Raw genomic sequence first — 8,404 nt, 5'->3', positions numbered from 1 at the left:
GGAAGCCTCTGTGTCCTCATATCCAAATGGCTCTCAGCTGAAATGCTGCTAGAAGCCTGAAAGCTTAACCAGCCAAATGCTTAACCAGCCAAATGCTTTTAGTTTCTGGTCCTCACGCCTTATATACCTTTCTGCTTTCTACCATCACTCCCTGGGATTAAAGGCTTGCTTTCTGGGATTAAAGGCATCAGTCACCATGCTTGGCTGTATCCTTGAACAGATGGATTTCTGCCTCTGGAATGCTAGGATTAAAGGCGTGTGCTACCACTGCCTATCCTAAGTATCTACTGGCTTTTCTGTTCTCTGACTCCAGATAAGTTTATTAGGGTACACAATATTTTGGGGAACACAATACCACCACATAAAAATATTTAAAAATATATAAAGAAGGTCTAGCTGCCGAGGTCGTCTTGGGTGAGGGGGTCACGCTGGAAGTGGCTGTGCCGTGCGCTCAGTGTTGGTAGGAAGCTGCTGGGGGAGTTTAGTCACTCAAGGGGGCGCGGCACCACTGGGCGTTCTTCACGGCCCCCTGCAGCAGCCATGGCGAAAGGACATGTCGCCGAGCAAACGCAGATGGGGCCGCTGCACTCGACCCTGGCCGGGGATCCGGCCACGGGCACGCGGGGTTCCACCACGCCAGGCAGCAGAGACCACCTGAAGGACAAACCTTGTGCAGAAGCTGGGTCAGCAAGAATGTCACTCCTTATACTGGTGTCCATTTTCTTATGTGCAGCATTTGTTTTGTTTTTGGTATATAAAAATTTTCCTCAGCCGAGCGGTGGTGGCGCACGCCTTTAATCCCAGCACTCGGGAGGCAGAGCAGGCGGATCTCTGTGAGTTCGAGGCCAGCCTGGACTACCAAGTGAGTCCCAGGAAAGGCGCAAAGCTACACAGAGAAACCCTGTCTTGAAAAACCAAAAAAAAAAAAAAAAAAAAAAAATTTCCTCAGCTTAGTGAAGAAGAAAGAGCGAATATGAAGGTTCCAAGAGATATGGATGATGCCAAGGCTTTAGGAAAAGTTCTCTCCAAATATAAGGACACCTTTTATGTACAAGTATTGGTTACTTATTTTGCTACATATATTTTCTTGCAAACATTTGCTATTCCAGGTTCCATATTCCTCAGTATACTCTCGGGGTTTCTTTATCCCTTTCCACTAGCCTTATTCCTTGTCTGTTTGTGTTCTGGACTTGGTGCCTCATTCTACTACATGCTCTCCTATTTAGTTGGAAGACCTGTTGTATACAAATACCTAACAGAGAAAGCAGTAAAATGGTCGCAGCAGGTAGAGCGTCATAGAGAACATCTCATTAACTACATTATATTTTTGAGAATCTCACCATTTCTGCCTAACTAGTTTATTAATATTACATCTCCTGTGATAAATGTGCCATTGAAAGTGTTTTTTATTGGCACTTTTCTAGGTGTTGCACCTCCCTCTTTTGTAGCAATAAAGGCAGGAACAACTCTGTATCAGCTTATGACAGCGGGGGAAGCTGTTTCCTAGAACTCAGTATTTATTCTAATGGTCTTGGCTCTTCTCTCTATTCTGCCAGCCATCTTCCAGAAAAAACTAAAACAGAAATTTGAATAAATATCATGAGTTTTTGTTTTCCACCACTACCACCACCATCATCATCTCAGGATTAGCAGGTGTATCCGTGTTATGTTTTGAAATCACCTCTTCAGTAACTGAAAGAAGGATTTGTAAAGTAAAATATCCCAGGAGACAGTTAAAACAATGCATTTATGTGACGAGGGAGAACAGAAATTGTTATACTATGAGAAGTGCTGCCATCAGATTTGTGAGGTGTATGTTATCCATTACTCTTCCAAGAGTAGCTCTGAGATAGCATTCATGTGACTTGGTTTGGAATTCTTACTCTGAATGATTCATTGAATTGAGTGTTTTTTTTTCTTTTCTGTCTAATAACTAAAATAGTGAACTCGGGTACAGTGGCACATACATGTAATCCCAGCTGCTCAGGAGACTAAGGCCAGAGGATTGCTAGTTTGAGACCAGCTTGAGCAATGTCACAAGACCCTATATTAAAGTAAAATAAGGAACAGTGAAATCAAACAATAGAAAAATTCACAGCATAAACTGAATACTTGAAGCAAACAGGAGGTTTTATTTTCTTTCTCTTCAGACAGCACTTTCCATAGGCCAGTGAATGTAGCAAGGATGAGTTATTAACATTTTCCTTATAGATTTTTTATCATGTATAAGTATGATAATTTAAATTCTGGCCAGTCTGTTTTCATCCTTTTTCTAGGCTTTACAGTATTTCCACCGTACATATATAAAATGAGAATTATATGCCTGTATCATATTGGTGTTGATAATGTATATTCAGATAATATTTTGTTACAGTGTCTTTTTTATCTTGAAGGGGTTCTAAAAGTAAATACTCGAAGCATATAGTTTTTAGACATTATTATTTTATACTGAAACATCTGGCAGAAACAGTGTTTAACTCTAGTTTATTTGTTCCAATGACTGTAAATTTTGCCTCATCAATATGTCTGCTCATTAAAGAGTATATTGTGTAATTACAAAAAATAATATATAAAAAAAATTTAAAAAAAGAAGTCACATCTAGGATTACAGATGTACAGAGGATACTGGAGCCCATGGTCAATGGCCAAAGATAGTAGGAACAGAGGTAGTCCCCAAATCCCCAAGGAGAAGACAGGAGGTCAGAAAGAAATTCTTACTGGATCCCTTCCTCACAGGGCGCACATCTGGAATGAATCTGATTGCCATGCTGGGAACTACAGAGAAAAGGGAACCCTAAAGAAAGAGAATATGACCTTCAACTTAGCAAGTCCTCAAAGTCCAAATAACTCCAATATTTGCATCAGAGAGGTAACATTTTGAACCGAAATGGAGGATTTTCTTAAAGATGGGGCTTTCGAGCAGGCAGAAGCTAGTCACAGAGAAGGTCAAGGGGCCCTGTTTGTCTCAATGCTAATGTGGCCACATGACAGTAGCATCAGGAGCCTTTCTGGTAATGAGGAAAACTGCTGCCTCATCACCTGCCCATCTTCCTAGGAAAGGTATATATCCTATGAGGCTGGAAGGCTCGTGTATGTAACTAAGCATTCTCCAGCATGGGTTGGAAAAGCACTCTTGCAGTCTGGAAATAAGGTGTCCTCACCCACCAGCCTCCTTTAAATAACCACAGCTATTCAAGAACCCCATCCCATCACTTACATCTGCATTCCAATAATTACGCCCCAATATCCTACAGTGTCTCCTTCAGCTCTCTTCTCCATTTGATGTCGCTGGCATTGAAAGAAGGAAGGAATTACCCTCCATCCTACATGGGTCTTCTGTTGTACATTCCCCAGAGGTGAACCATATCTGAGTCTACTTTGAAATGAAGTAGATGGGAAGTCAATGAAGATGATGGAAAGCTCCAGGCTTTCCCTCACTGACTTTAAAGAGTTCTACAGAACAACCAAAACTAGCACACCACTTGGGAGCTGGTTAGATGCAAAGTTTTAGGATTTCCACCCATATCTACCAAATAGAAACTGCATTTTGGATTTGTTGAAACAAACCACCCCACTTCAGACCACTCCCAGGCCATGAATGTTAAGTTTGAGATATGATGTCTCTAAAGACCCATGCAGTCCCTGCTTGTTGAGTTGTACTGAAGGTTGATGGTGTTTCAGGATAGACACCTTAACATTCCATGGTGCCCATGCCTCCAGTAGCTTCTGAGCAGACCCCATCAGTCATGCAGCAAAACCTCAGCTCATTCTGTTTCTGAGAAAACCTGCACAGATTGGGATACTAAGTATTGCCTCTGTGGCCCCAGACCATCCTGCTGTGGCTTTATGACATGAAGAAATAGTGAAGGCAAAAAAAAAAGAAAGAAAGAAAGAAAGAAAGAAAGAAAGAAAGAAAGAAAGAAAGAAAGAAAGAAAGAAAGAAAAAGAAGAAAGAAAAGAAACCAAAGGCAATTTCAGTGTAGTCAACTTTTACCTACACTTTCCAAAAAAGAGGTATCCTACCAGAGTGTGGGAATATTATACAATTGTACTGGACTGAGGTGATCAATATCCTTGGCCGGAATGGCAATCTTCTTTCTAAGTACCTCTCACTAGTCAAGATGTGAACCATTGACCAGCAGCACAGCATCACCTGGGGTATGTTAAAGTTTCAATCTCAAGCTTCGTCCTAGAAACACTAAGCCAAAAATCTAAGTTTTTTTCCAGGAACTCAGGAGCTTGATGTATTCATTGATGTTTGAGAAGAGATCAGCTTGCTAAATGATTCTCCACCTAGGCTGTAAGAGTCAACCAGGAATATATTAGAAAAAAAACTACATAGATTATTATTTAATTAGTATAGAATAAGTCTTGGACATCAGTGTTTTTGTTTTTAATTTCCTGGGTATTTCTAATATAAAGCTTAGATTTCTAGGTAAATGGAGACACTTGGGAATATCAATATGTACTGATTGAAAATTGGATGTGTCTTAAAGGTATAAAACAGGAGAAGTAAGTGTACATACCAAACACATTATAAATTTAGTTCATTTGGATGTATAAGTATCACTGAAAATCTGCTTCCAGTAGACATTCCCTTAGTGTGTTGTGCACTACTATAACAGAATGCCAAGACTGGGTGACAATAAATTTATTAGCTTTACAGTTCCTAAAGTGCTCACATGTTCCATGTCTACTGAAAGCTTCTCTCTGCTTCAAGTTTCCTTGTCTTTTGTAAGAATGTCCTAGCATATACCCACTCATGAATGTAAGCCCCACCGAGCTGTGGGGTAAGGTACATTTTGCTTTTAGAAACAGAAGTTTTCAATGGACTATCAAGAGAGGCAAATCAAGGTTTTGACATGGTAAAGCTTAAATGGGATTTGGGACTGACTTGAACTAAAATCAGATATCCACAAAGGGAATCCACTTGCATGGTTTCTCAGACTCTTCATGAACAATGTACAAGAATCTTCCCTTCTCCAGCCCTTCTTAGACTGAGCTCTGTGAGTCACAGCCTCACAGTAAATAATTAGAAATGTAGTGTTGCTGCTTCCACCATGGCAGCCCCTAATGAAGAACGTCCTCTTGTATGCAATCTGTTACTATGGACTCTAGCTCTCATAGCTGTAAAGTTCCTTGAGGCACTGGGAAGGCAGGGTGTCTAGCTATAAGGGCAGGGACTCCACACCAACTATATCATGATTCCCATGCCAAATTTTCCATCTACTATGACTTTGGAAAAGAAATGTAAATGCCCATGTAATGCTTCGTGTAATTCATCTGTAAGACAAGAAAGTGATCTTGGATTCCCCTTTTTCCCTATCTGTTGTAAGCAATGGAGACAATATGCAGGGAGCACAGAGTGAAGTACACATTGAAGGAATTTCTTACTACTCTCCATCTGGGAATAGTCTTATTCTCTCTTCTTCACTCGCTGCAACTTGCACACCATCATCTTTGAAACATCCAGGTGACTTCACTGCATCAACACACAGCTGCATATCTCAGTCTCAGCACTTTATATCACACAACAGGTGGCTGAAATAGAACAATAAATTGAGTTCATAGTTGTTTATGCATAACTGCTTTTGGCAGTTGATCAGAAAATTCTTGAAGTCAGAGACTGTCTGGTTCTCATCAGGCTCCAGCACCTAACCAGTGCCTGCTCACAGTATATCTCTAATGAATCTTTGTAGAATAAGTGAATGCATACAAGCATTGAGGGTTGACCTTTAGTATCAGCTAACTCTATTCTCTAAATCTTGAAGACCTTCCTATTGGTTCACAGGATGACAGGAACATATTATCACTCAGTTTTCACTGTGACTCTTTATCAGTCATTACACCCCCATTCAGAATTCTCAGAGAACTATTTCCTGCTCTTAGCTGAGGTTAAGAAAAACCTCAACTTCTTTTATAAACTCCAACATGTTCCTGCAATGAACTTGAGTGAGAAGAAACGCATCTACCTGATAATTTGGAAAAACATTTAGAAAGGTATTTTCTTCATTTAGATTTCTCTCTCTTTCCCTCTACTCCCTCCCCCCATCTGTATAACTTTGTGGAGTCAGTTCTCTCCTTCTTATGGGTTCCAGGGAGCAAACTCATGTTATCAGGCTGGCTTAGCAAGTGCTTTTATCTTCCAAGCCACCTCACTAGCCCTCCATTAAAGAAAAAAAAAATGTAAACGAAAAAATAAGAAGACCTAGTTAGTTTTCAAAAGTCTTAAGGATATAGGGATGTTTTCTAATTTTGACCAATGGAGCCTGATCACAAATCTGCTAGAGACTAGTAAGAGGTAGAGAAAACTTTGTCTTGATGAAAAGATATTCAAGGGAGAATCATTGTTCTTTTTTCAGCTCGATGTTACCATGGTTACATGTGATGCCTGGAATTGTAACAGCCAGCCTGTAATCATAAAGAGACTCGAGTAAGATAACAGTGCAGGGAAGGAAGGAAGGATCCTTGATGACATCAATGAGCCACTGTCACATCTTTGGAGACACCTATTTCTAGATTTGTTGTTACATGATGTAGTACACATTCCCACAGGTGGGCTTCATCGTCTGTAGCTAAAACATCTTGATACAACAGAGAAACTAATTGCCTTAGCCAAGAACGCTGGATTGCAGTTAACAAAATAAAGCATCTAATATTATAGCGGAGGAAAAAAAAGAATTAACATTATTGGCCTAATGTGAGCATCACACTCTATCAAGAACGATGCAGAAAGTACCTCGTTAAATCCTCAGCATACCCTAGGAGGATGCTAGGAATATTCTGTTTTATAAAAGAACACACAGAAAGGGTAAGTAATTTACCTAAGATCAAATAGTTAAGTTTCAGTTTTAGAAGCCCAACTCATGTTGGTCAAGTTGAACAGAAAGAGGGATTTTGTGTGCCACATGCAGACAGAGTTAGTATTCCATCACCATTACATCATCCTTTAGTTTGGCTGAGTGCCTCTGATCTTTTTCTGTGACTAGATTTGGTAGGGAGACTGTGAGGCATATGGGGAACAATGATGCTCTCAGAAAGACAGATGGTTGACAGTTTTAAGGCTCAAAGCTACCTAGGGGACTTTGTATAATACATGGAGCTGACCAGGGCTAACACAACTCTCACAAAAAATACACATGAACACAAATATTATCAATAATTTTATAAAGTTCTTATCAATTATGAGTTATTTGATTTGCTTATGACATAGTTAAGGAAAATCTTTAACAAATCAATTATCTGATTTGGACTGAATAAAAACATATATGTTTACTTTCCCTAAACCTTAGAAATTTCAATATACCATAATTGTATTTCTAATGACAGAAGATTCATCTCAGCTAATTGTGTATGCATTGCATGATTCTCCACACATTTATATTGGAATAAATGAACTTGTTCATTATACATAGTCATCTTTTTGTTGTGCAATGTTTCATCTTTTGAAAGCCATGTAATCACTTCATTGTGGTGTTGGGAATTGTCATTATATAATGTCTAAAATTTCAAAAGGATGCAATTTAGGGATTTTGATCTTATAGCATAAATATATGCCTGACACGTAATATGAATAAACTTACTCCAGATGGCTGCTCAAAACAGATAAATCAAATTTCCCAGTAGTAACAAACTAAAATCTCAAATATAGTTTTTTTCCTTGATTAAAATAACCAGACCATCCATGTCAATCAAATATGCTAAATGTGAGAAAATTAGTGTGCTTGGTTTTTTTAAATTAGATTTTCTGGGCATTTTAGGAGGTTGGGTTTTTTTGGGGGGGGGGTGGCTACTGAAGGTGAAACCTTCCTTCCTGAGAAGGCTCCAGATACAAATTAAGTTTCACCCTTGTACCAAAAGATGTAGAAGTTAAGCCTTCTGTGGTTTCACAGGGACTGAGACGGTGAATTTCATGCACCAACATGAACGTGGTAATGCCTTTCCTTCCAAGGCCCTCCAAGCTATACTTATAGGCCTTTCAAACACAGGCAAAACCAGAACACTACAGAAAATGTTAATGTAGAAAAAAAACCATCTTGAGATGTTGAGCAAAACAAATAACCCTCAAGGTTAGAGAGCAGCGTGTTTACTGACCACGACTCCGCTAGTCCTGTCTTGGGTGGACACAGCATAGCTCAGGAGCATCTTCAAGCAGCTTGACTTTCTGCTCAGCTGCTAGCAACCTTACTGTGATCAGCAGCTACTAAAGTTCAGTCTCTTTTAAAAACTCTCCTGTGCACAGACTGGGAAGTCAGTGTAAATGAAACAGTACATGACCGAAACCTTCAGCTCCGTTACAGAGCCACTTGTTAGTCTCGGATCAAAACTATTTTTCACTTACCATCCCATGGAGACATTTAGGTGAGATCCACAGACGCCTGCCTTTGCTCCTACCCTTTTCAGA

At 39.7% G+C, this 8,404-nt stretch overlaps 1 pseudogene; it reads left to right on the top strand.

Moving 5' to 3' along the window:
• The first annotated feature begins 331 nt into the window (after window positions 1–331).
• On the top strand, window positions 332–2,561 carry LOC114702970 (annotated as a pseudogene).
• Window positions 2,562–8,404: the final 5,843 nt, after the last annotated feature.

The sequence above is a fragment of the Peromyscus leucopus genome, chromosome 4 (genome assembly GCF_004664715.2).
Source record: "Peromyscus leucopus breed LL Stock chromosome 4, UCI_PerLeu_2.1, whole genome shotgun sequence".
NCBI lineage: Eukaryota > Metazoa > Chordata > Mammalia > Rodentia > Cricetidae > Peromyscus > Peromyscus leucopus.
This window is presented reverse-complemented; position numbering and strand designations above follow the sequence as displayed.